We start from the raw sequence: 11846 nt of genomic DNA, 5'->3' as shown, positions 1-11846 counted from the left end.
CGCCTTGTTTGTAGTAATGTTGTCAGCAAATGAAACTTCTGGCCACCTGGAATAGTAATCCACCATCGCTATAACAAATCTTTGTATTAGAGGTTTGTTATCAAAAGGTCCCATTATTTCCAGAGCAAGTTTTTCCTAGGGGCCATTGGGATACTCTACTGGAGTCAAGGGGGTGGTAAAAGTCTTCTGCAATTTGTCAGATACAGCACAAGCCATACAGTGCCTGATTACATGTGTTTGTCCATATCTGGCCACCAGAAACTTTCTCTGATTTGCCTTTTAGACAAGCACATGCCCAGGTGACCTTCATGGGCAATTTTGATCACTTTTGCTTGTAGGGAGGTTGGCACCACCAAACGATCAGCCCTCAGCACCAACTCATTGAGAAGGGACAACTCACTCGTTACGTGCATGTCTGGTTGACGCTGTTCTGGTACCCTATTTTTGCATGGCCATCCATTAGATATGCAAGATTTAAGTTCAAGTTCAGTAAGTTCAGTAAGCACTTGATCAGCACTGAGGGCCGCTTTCCATTCAGAAGACGTGGTCACTCCATGAGTGGATGAAGCTATTTGCACAATTATTCCTCCTCCTATGATCTCCTCTTGGCCTGGAAGTGGAACAGGAGATAAACAATCTGCAGTTGCATTCCAAGAACTGCTCAAATGTGTGTTGATCACTTTTTGTATTGTTTTAAAAGTGCCTCTAGTAGTGTGGGGGTGGCTTTTGGGCTGTTCACAGCCATACTCTATTTGGCAACAACATTTCACACCTGAAATTTTTCACGGGAAGGCAAACAATTTTCAAGAAGATAAGTGACATTTCCCAGGGAGTTTCTGGATGTCCGTGCTCTGAAGATGGGGGAAAATGGTTTTGTGGTTGGTACTTAGGAAATCTGACCTCTGCTGAAAACCAGAGGAACAGGTTTCCCATGAACTTAATTCAGAAGCCAGGTGTGTCCAAAATGTGATGAGTTCATGTGCACCCATTTTAGAGGGTGCACCACTAAAAGAATGTACATACGTATGCACCCATATTCTACATATTCTCATAGAATTTGAACACACATCCTTTGTCATAGGCAACAGATGCCTCAGAATGCAGTGAATCTGTATTTAAACCACTTCTACCACAGTTTAGCATGTCTGTCAGTCTGCACCCTCACCAGGTGTTTGTGGGTCTTCCAGAACAAAGCTCCAAATGAATGTGAAAGAGTGGGGTGGTGGTAGATGGAAGGCATGTGAACATAAAAGACGGCTGTAGAGCAGGAGTATGAGAAAACTGTGAGAATCAATGTGTTAGGAGAAAATTTAGATTATGCTTCTAGACTGGGACACAAGAAAGAGCCACCCTCATTCCTAAAGAGGTCCTTGGTTGCTGCTGAATCCCAGTCTATTGCATTCGCTTGCAGAATATTTTCCTATGCTGGGGCATAAAGATTGACCTTGGAAAGGCTGTGTGTCCCAAGGGCAGTGTACCAGGATGACAAAACAGGGGGTGGGGGGAACAATTCCGGCCACTGCACTTGCATGAACAAATGAGAGGGAGTGAAGGGGAAAACCTTTCCCCTTCTCACGCTGCTACTGTCACCTCCACTGTTCATCCCGCTGCTAATTCAGAGAACTTAGTAAATTGAAGGGGGGAGCTTCTTGGGGAGAGGGTAAATATTGGCAGGCGGAGTGCTTGTGTGATGGAAGGGGGCTGGAAAATTTTCCAAGCCTCAGATTGGCTCGGAAAATGATCTGATTTTTTTTTTCCCTGGGAAAAGTTTGGATCTTTTCTGAGTCAGATTGAGGTGAACAAAAAAGAACTCGCCCATCCTTAAATAATACAGTCACTTACCAGATTGCCTATGGCAAATAAGAATCACGACCAGATGAGTCACTACTCTCCTCCTAACCTAAAAGAGTGACTGGGTTTTTAAGGCTAGAAGGCTGTGGGTCAGGTTGTTTCACTCTATTTCTGTGAACAAAAAGAAAGAGCTTCTGCTTCCGGAACAAGACTTCTCTTGAACAGGGCTGAGTTTTGGAAACTGCAGACTGTGATTCACTCTTCCTTCCAGCTCAAAACTATTGCTCCAAGATGAGACATTTTCATGAAGAGAGCCAGCGTGGAGTAGTGGTTAGAGTACTGGACTAGGACCGGGGAGACCTGAGTTCAAATCCCCATTCAGCCATGATACTTGCTGGGTGACTCTGGGCCAGTCACTTCTCTCTCAGCCTAACCTACTTCACAGGGTTGTTATAAGGAGAAACTTAAGTATGTAGTACACCGCTCTGGGCTCCTTGGAGGAAGATATAAATGTAAAATTAACAACAACAACAACAACAACACCTGTCTGACTGTGTAAACAACAACAACAACAATAAATGAACAGCTTCTGACCACTTTGTGTCCCAGGGAGGGAGCAGGCAGGAACAAGCAGGCCAGCAGCTGCCTGTGCTCCTGTCAGGCATTCAAAATAGGACATATGGTTGCGTCTGGTGGCTGTCTTTCTCATTCTATCCTGCTGACAGGAAGGGAGACACAGAGGATTGAGCATCCTGCTATGTGCTCTGCAAAAGGAAAATGAGCAAATTACACTGCAGCATCAATGTTTACAAGCATTTTGCTCATGAATCTGCTCATGAATCAAAGAGATGGCAACCTTGGACTTAATCCTGAGTGGTGCCCAGAACCTGTTGTGATATGTCAGAGTTGCAGAACCATTGAGTAGCAGTGAACATAGTATGGGGATACAGTTGACATAGTATACTTGGACTTCCAAAAAGCTTTTGACAAGGTTCCCACCAAAGGCTCTTTAGTAAACTTAACAGTCATTGGATAAGGGGACAGGTTCATTTGTGGATTGGTAACTGGTTGAAGGAGAGGAAAGAGAGGGTAGGTATAAATGGAGAGTTTTCAAAATGGAGGGAAGTAAGAAGTGGGGTCCCCCAGGGATCTGTACTGGGACCGGTGCTCTTCAACTTGTTCATAAATGATCTAGAAGTTGGAGTAAGCAACAAAGTGGCCAAATTTGCAGCTGACACGAAACTATTTAGGGTAGTGAAATCCACAACAGATTGTGAGGATCTCCAAAAAGATCTCTCCAAACTGGGAGAGTGGGTGACAAAATGGCAAATGTGGTTCAGTGTAAGCAAGAGTAAAGTGATGCATATTGTGGCAAAAAAAACCCCACATATATGCTGATGGGATCTGAGCTGTCGATAACAGACCAGGAGAGAGATCTTGGGGTCATGGTGGACAGCTCATTGAAAGTGTCGTCTCAGTGTGTGGCAGCTGTGAAAAAGGCCAATTCCTTGCTAGGAATCATTAGGAAGGGGATTGAAAATAAAAATGCTAATATTATAGTGCCCTTAAACAAATCCATGGTGCGTCCACATCTGGAGTACTGCGTACAGCTTTGATCACCATAGCTTAAGAAGGATATTGTAGAACTGGGAAAGGTGCAGAAGAGGGCAACCAAGATGGTCATGGGGCTGGAGCAGCTTCCTTATGAGGCTAGGCTACAGCATCTGGGGCTCTTTACATGGGAAAAGAGGTTACTAAGGGGAGACATGATCAAGGTGTATAAAATTACACATGGAATGGAGAGAGTGGACAGAGAGAAATCTTTCTCCTTCTCTCACAACACTAGAACCAGGGGTCATCCTATGTAACTGAAGGTCAGGAAATTTAGGACTGACAAGAGGAAGTACTTTTTCACACAGAGCATAATCTATGGAATTCTTTGCCATGGGACGTGGTGATGGCCACCAGTTTGGATAGCTTTCAAAGGGGCTTAAGACAGATTCATGGTGGACAGGTATATCAATGGCTACTAGTCTGGTGGCTGTGGGCCACCTCCAGCCTCAGCGGCACAATGCTTCTCAATACCAGTTGCAGGGAAGCAACAGCAGGAGAGAGGGCATGCACGCACCTCTTGCCTGTGGGCTCCCCAGAGGCATCTGGTGGGCCACTGTGTGAAACAGGTGGTTGGACTAGATAGGCCTCAGGCCTGATCCAGCAGGGCTGATCTTATGTTTAATTTTGCTATTCAGTTGTCTGTTCCCTGGCCCTGACCTGGGACCTTAAAATAATACTGGCTTATAGTAATTGAATTGTACTGTTAAAAAAAATAACAGGTGCCCAAAATCTGTTTATAAATTTATGTTTGAGATATTTGTTGCCCAACATATTTCCTGTATTTAATCTTCCTGAGATCTAAAAGGTGGAATGGGGTGGGGGTATTCCATTCACTATTCTCCAAGCTTAGTTCATGCATGTACACATATATGATACATCACTTGACTTCTCTACACTTGATTACTATGCACTTGATGTCTGACTGATAAATATGAACACAGTTCTCATGGATTAAAAGTTGAACATGCGTGTGTCAAGCAGCCCTGAGTCTTCCGTTTCTGCAGAAGCACACCGCAAGAGTTTTGCAAATAGCTTTTATCCTTGCTTTAGGAAAGATTTGTGGTGATCTGGTATTGTTTGTTTATTTAGCTTCCCAGCCTTATCCCAAGGGCAGGTTACAATAACAGCTGATCCAATTTTATTCTTCAAACAATCTTCTGACGGAAAAAGGGAAATGATCAGGGAAATCATGATTTGCTTGGAGCAATCTAGGATGTTTCATAGGCAAGTACAGATTTTTATATGGAGCCCAGTGACAAAAGCAGTTTACCTGGTTTCTACAATTCACATAATGTTATACCAATTTGCTACAAGACTAATTATAAGTGTAGAAAAGTTTGTCTGGTATCTAAATAGTTTTTCCTATACCTGTCTGTTCTTGTCCATTTTTACCATTACCTGCATGATAATAGTTCTCTTGCCATTTTCAAAATGTTGAAACAACCATTTAAAATCAGTGGAGGAGAAAAAAGGGTTGGATTTCAGTGGATATAGATTTTTACACTGAACTAGAAATCATGTAATTTATTGTACTCCCAGATTGTACCTATTTGTTTATTTTACAAAAGACAATAGATTTGACTTGACAAAAAACCTGATATGCTCTATTGGAATGCAAAGTGGCACAGGTGATTTCCCCCCTCTCTCAGTTTATATTTTCACAAGGACCCTATGAGATAGGTTAGACAGAGAGACGGTGACTTGCCCAAGGTCACTACAGCTGAGTGGGGATTTGAAGTTGGCAATCTCTGGTCCTACTCCAAGGTTAACAACTACAAAACATTATTTCCTAATTAGGTTGTCAGCATTGAGGTGTATGCCATAATATTACTGTGTTTGCTGAAACCCACATATCCTACACAGCTTTGTATCTATGCCTTGAGGCTACATTAGGGAAATTACACAGAACCAAATTTGCAAGCATGAACAACAATCCAGAGGCACTCTATCCCTGGGACCTTGGGGCCCTGGTCCGTGGCCTCCAAGGTCCGGGGGGCCCCTCCAAATGGCCGGGGGGCTCCTACAGCCCCCCCCCCCCACGCCTGCCCACCGTGCCGTGGCTAATCTATGTGCCATTTAAAAAAAACACCAAAGCTGCCACGTGGCTAAGGGGTGGTTGCAGTGGGGAAGCTGAGTAGTCGACCTCCTCCCCACCCCTGGTGTTGGTGATGTGGGGAGCAACTGCTGGGCACATCCTCTCTGCCCAGCAGCTGCTGTGACCTGTGAGGCACGCCTCGCAGTTCACAGCAGTTGCTGGGCAGAGAGGACGTGCCCAGAGGTTGCTCCTCCACAATCACCACCAGTGGGGGGAGGAGGAGGTCAACTACTTGGCTCCCCTCCCGCCCCACGGCCACCCCTCAGCCATGCAACGGCTTTGTTTTTTAAAAAATGGCATGTAGGTTAGCCACAGCAAGAGGGCCCCCAAAAGTAGGTTTGGGGGGCCTTGCAGCAGGGGGGCATCTGATGGGGGGGGCTCGCAGAAAGGCTGGTCCGGGCACCGAAATAATCTAGGTGCACCCCTGACAACATCTGGACCATAGTCCAGACAGTGGTAGGGCATGTTACAGTACCCCAGAGGAGCAAACAGACTCAACGGCTTTTGCAAAATGAGAAAAAGTGCATTCTGTAGAAAACAGAGGCATAATGTGAAAAATATATCTGGCAACCTTTATAATATAGGGAGCAAAGGCAGCTCCCAGGGAGAGAGGGGGAGAAGACAAAGGCTCTGATAGCCTAGAAGCTGGCAGGCAATGGAATGTAAAAATATAGTAGGAAGAAGAAGAGGGGGAAAGTGAGCAAAAGAAAGGAAGTTGCAGGAGAGGGCATGCCCCTTTCAACTCCTGCCAGTGGCTTCCAGCGGCATCTGGTGGACCACTGTGTGATACAGGATGCTGGACCAGATGGTCCTTGGGCCTGATCTGGCAGGGCTGTTCTTATGTTCTTAAGGAAGAGTAAAGAATTGTTCTACCTGTCCTTTAGTCTGCTGCTTTGTTAGTGAAACCAAGGGTGTGGATCTCATCGGGGAGATGTACAGGGGTCTGACCATAAAAGTGCTGCAAATGCTCTAAGCAGTAGGCAAAGAGGGGCAGCAGAGTGCCAGACTGGCATCACGTGTCAAGGGGCTAAGGCACTCTGCATGCCAACAGTGAGTCAGGGGGAGCACTGGTGTTCCAAGGCAGTCAGATTCAGAGGCTGGCTCATAGCAAGCCCACAGGAAATGCTCCAGCCTCAGCAGTTCTGTTCCAAATTTTAGTGATTTGGTTTTAAGGACCAAGGAAGTCCAAGGCAGGTCTCCCTGCAAGATGCCCACATGAGGAATTACCCACCCAAGGACAATGATTTCAGCTCAGGGCTCAGCAGTCCAGTAATTTGTCTTAAGAGGCAAGCAGGGATTTGTGTGCAAAGGCAGCCACTCAGCCAGGCAATGTTCAGAGCAGACCATGCCACTATAATCCCACGTAAGAAATCACTCTCACTCTGCTAAGAGCTGAGACTATTTATGGATTTCTTCTTTTTCTATGGTCTCCAACCAGAGGCTGCAAAGGTAGGGAACATTGGAACACAGGAAGCTGCCATATACTGAGTCAGACCATAGGTCCATCTTGCTCAGAATTGTCTACACAAACTGGCAGTGGCTTCTCCAAGGCTGCAGGCAAGAATCTCTCTCAGCCCTATCTTGGAGATGCCAGGGAGGGAACTTGGAACCTAGATGCTCTTCCCAGAGTGGCTCGATCCCCTAAGGGGAATATCTTACAGTGCTCACACATCAAGTCTCCCATTCATATGCAACCCCCTGCTTAGCTAATGGGATAAGTCATGCTTGCTACTACAAGACCAGCTCTCCTCTCATTCAAGTTCAAGGATCAGTTAGAAATGCATGGGCCAAGAGGTTGCTATTCAGATGGACTACATAAATAAAATGGCACTAGTACAACCAATCAAATAAATTGTCTTGGAACATAGGAAGCTGCCATATACTTAGTCAGCTCAGTATTGTCTACACAGACTGGCAGTGGGTTCTCCAAGGTTGCAGGCAGGAATCAGCCCTATCTTGGAGAAGCCAGGGAGGGAACTTGGAACCTTCTGCTCTTCCCAGAACACCTCCATCCCCTGAGGGAAATATCTTACAATGCTCACATTTCTAGTCTCCCATTCATATGCAACCAGGGCAGACCCTGCTTAGCAAAGGGGACAAGTCATGCTTGCTACCACAAGACCAGCTTTCCTCCCCTGTGGTGAACTTGCCTTGACAGGATATGATTGTCAGGGTTTCTCTTTTGCCTAAACCCCCTGCTTGCTCCATTAAGAACTCAAGGATCCAGGGTGCTTTGCATCTCTAGGCCATTTGCACTGGTACAGGCTGCATGACTGGAATTCTGGTCCAAATGGAGGCTTTCTTCCCTCTTGGCATAACATGCCTTGTCTCTAATAGTCTCCCTCAGGTTCAGAGAGGTAGGTTGTCTGGTAACAATACATCAAAATATATTTGTCAACCACACTCATAGTACATATGAGCCCCTTGCCTATCTTCAGACTTGAAACTGTTGACTAGAACATAGGCGGAACTGGGGGGGCAGGCAGGGTACGTGCCCTAAGCGCCACTGAGGAGGGGGTGCCACGCCAGTTCCTGCCACCCCCACCCCACTGCCTACCTGCCCAGCCCCAGGGCCCTTCAGCCACTTGCCTCCAGCTCTGGCCTAGGATCGGCAATGAGGCCTAGGATGAGAGTGGCCTGCAAACTGCAGAGCTTTCTCTCCCTGCCTCTCAGCTGATCGGCGGGTGGGCGGGGCTTCCAGAGAGGCCTCCAAGTAGGCCTCCCTGAAGCCTGAACTCGGCAGGCCAAGCAAGCCAGGAAGGAGGAGGCAGGCAGAGTTCTGCAGCAGACCCTCTGCCCAGACCAGCCAGCAGAGCTTTTGCCAGGTAGGCTGTGAATTCCTTTTTGTGGTTGCACACACCCCCCACCATATAGGGATCTGCTTGCCATAGGGCTTTGATATGGGGGGGGAGACTGAGAAGTCTCTAAATATTTAATTTAAAACAGACTAAAAAATTTGCTGGCTTTAAAAACAAAAACTATCTAAAAAGGCCTATAAGTGGCTTGTTTCATGTCAGAAAATTACAAAAACTTCTGGAACAAGTATATTTTATTTATTTATTTATTTTCATTCATTCATTCATTCATAAATGCACTTATGTTCAAGTTGTTTTGCAACCCAGAAGATCTGAGTGAGAACTGTGAAGCATGTGTTGTGCTTTTATTTTATTTTATTTTTCTTGTGTGTGAACTGCTCTCCAATAACTTGCAGGGACTTCAGGCTGCATCTGGCCAACATGTGAATGCAGCACCTCCATTCCAGAGGAGAAGTGTGTTAAAGGGCTTTAAAAGCCTCATGTGAAAAACCTCCCGGAATCAAACTTTACTGAATTTGTTCAGAATTCTGAAAAAACAAACATAGGCTCACTCTGCATGGTTGAAAGTCTCCTTTGCTAATCTGCAGTGAGGGAGCCATTTTAATAATTAGCATTGCTACACTGTGTTCTAGGCATTAAAAGTAGCACAAATATGTAGTACTCGATGTATATCACTATATACTGTGAAGTGTGTGTGCGTGTGTGTGTGTGTGTGTGTATTCAGTGAAATGTATTTCCAGGCAGCATACTTATTTTGAAATATCAGACGTAAATCCTTGGGGGCCTGGGGTGTGTGGAGGCCCTGGACTTTGAGGGGCTGGGGGCCCATTTTAAAATCTCATCTTGGCCCATTCCAACCTTGCTATGCCCCTGGTGGTCACTACACATGGGTTTCTGCACAACACCTGCACAGAAGAAACTTCCATGTAGAAAATGTGTCTCTTGTAAATTGACCCTGAATTTTCCATCCATGACTGGGATATCTGAGAGTTAGGGTCAATAATAATAGAACAGCACACTGCTTGTGAGAGGAAGGGGCAAATTACAATGATTTCTTAGTCTGTCAGGGGCTGGTTTTGGCCCTGGCAGAACTTGGCTGTCTGCTCCTGTTGCAAATTCCTCTGTCTAGTGTGGCAAACTAATGTATCCTCCTCCCTCTTGGTGTCAAAGTAAGCACTAGTGTGTTGAATGAACGTATACCCCATCATGAGCCAACAGTCATCATAAGACAAAGGCTGGCAGGAATCATTCACTGGTTTATAGACCCACCACCACCACCTTCTTCTTCCCCTATTTTGCTAGTGGCTATTTGGGCAGGTGATCCTCTAGGACAAAGTCATGTTTTTTAAAAAGAATGAGATGAGACAGAGAAAATGACACTTGGACTCCTCGCATAACTCCTGACTGTTGTTCTAAGTCTCTTACAGAGATGGCTCATGTTTTCAGCTTTTGATCAACAACCATGTCTAGATGGCACAGTGTTCCTTTTAACAAGGATTTCCAGATATTGTTGACTACAAGTCCCATCATTCCTGTTTGGACAGGGGCACAATTTCAGTGCTTGCCCTAGGTGCTATTTTCCCTAGTTATGCCTCTGGACTAGAAGCACCTTCTCTTATTCAAGAGTACTAATTTATGTCTTAACAATGCAACTGTTCATATCTCTCTATCAGGCCTGCAAACCTGAGGCTCTCAAGCCAAACAGAGTCCACCAGCCATCTCTTTGGAGCTTGCTTGGTGCTCAGTAACCTCCCAAGCAGGCAGCTACACCAGGAGGTTATTGAGCCCATGATAAGCTGCCAGGTGACTGGCAGGCTGTGTTCAGCTTAGTGGGTCCAAGCATAACACATTTGCTCTATATCAAGACAACCGGTACAGGTCAATACCTCATTCTTCAAACTTTACTGTGAATCTCCTCCCCTCCAGACAAAAGCAGTGTTCCTGCAGGTGTGATATTGTCAATATTTTCCATCTTAATTTAGATGCATCTGCTTTCACATCCTGAGAAGGATCTATGGCTAAAAGGGGCAGGGGGCAAAATAAAAACCTATCCATGGTTTAAGTGAATGACAGATATGAGACAGCTGTGTTGAAATATTTCTTTGCTCTATTAGTATGTAAGCTTGAGAGTGATGCATAACCTTTCCTTAGGCTGGATGGAAAAATGCTAATCACTACATATTTTAAAAAGAGCATAGTCAGTTGCAAATGCAATAAAGTACCTGTCACTTTCATTCAGGTAGCTGGCATCTTGTTCTGAAACATTTCAGATCTATTTACTACATTGGCATGCTGGTAATTATGGTTTATGGGATATAGCACATAGGAACTTAGAAGCTTAAAATCTAGAGTAATCTACAGTTACCTCACAATTTATATCCAATTATAGCAGAATGAGCGTTGACATGCTGTGCTATAAAGATTTTATTGACATGAGGCTGGGAGGATTGAGGCTTAAAATCTAGAGTAATCTACAGTTACCTCACAATTTATATCCAATTATAGCAGAATGAGCGTTGACATGCTGTGCTATAAATATTTTATTGACACGAGGCTGGGAGGATTGAGGAATAGTGGTGTGCACGGAACCGCAGAGCTGCGCTCTGGCACTGTGGTGGGGGGTTCCATTAAGGGCAGGGGAGAGTTTACTTACCCCTCCCGCACTTTCCCAACTCCGGCGCTGTATTTACTGTAGAAATCAGGCGGCAGGATACCTCCCTGCCGCCCCTTTCCCTGCTTGGCTGCAGGGAAGACCGGGGGGGGGCAGACTTTTGCAGAGCTGCCTAGGAGCAGCAGAGCAGGCTTTTGCGGGGCAGGCAGAAGAAGCAGCGTGTGGTGTGTGCACATGGGGTGGGTTTGTGTGTGGGCGCGCAGAGAGAGCTTCTTCCTCCTTGCAAGGGCTCTCCGAAGTGCTTTGGCCGCCTCCCCTCCTCCAGCCCCCGATCCCGCCGCCAAGGCATTGCGACCACTCCTTCTCCTCCTGCGCGCCTTCTCCCAACAGGAGATCTCTCACTGAACTCCGTGTGAGTGCCGAGAGATCTGTCGGGAGAAGGTGCGCAGGAGGAGAAGGAGTGGTCGCAATGCCTTGGCGGCGGGATCGGGGGCCGGAGGAGGGGAGGCAGCCAAAGCACTTCGGAGAGCCCTTGCAAGGAGGAAGAAGCTCTCTCTGCGCGCCCACACACAAACCCACCCCACGCGCGCACACCGTGCGCTGCTTCTTCTGCCTGCCCCGCAAAAGCCTGCTCTGCTGCTCCTAGGCAGCTCTGCAAAAGTCTGCCCCCCACCGTCTTCCCTGCAGCCAAGCAGGGAAAGGGGCGGCAGGGAGGTATCCTGCCGCCCGATTTCTACAGTAAATACGGCGCCGGAGTTGGGAAAGTGCGGGAGGGGTAAGTAAACTCTCCCCTGCCCTTAATGGAACCCCCCACCCCAATCCTTCCGAACCGAACCGCCCCGTGTCCGGACCGGTCCGGAAGCCTGTAGAATGGCCTCCGGATCGGTCCGGGCACATCACTATTGAGGAACCCACAAGT

Source organism: Hemicordylus capensis, chromosome 4 (genome assembly GCF_027244095.1).
Source record: "Hemicordylus capensis ecotype Gifberg chromosome 4, rHemCap1.1.pri, whole genome shotgun sequence".
NCBI classification, from domain to species: Eukaryota; Metazoa; Chordata; class Lepidosauria; order Squamata; family Cordylidae; genus Hemicordylus; species Hemicordylus capensis.
This window is presented reverse-complemented; position numbering follows the sequence as displayed.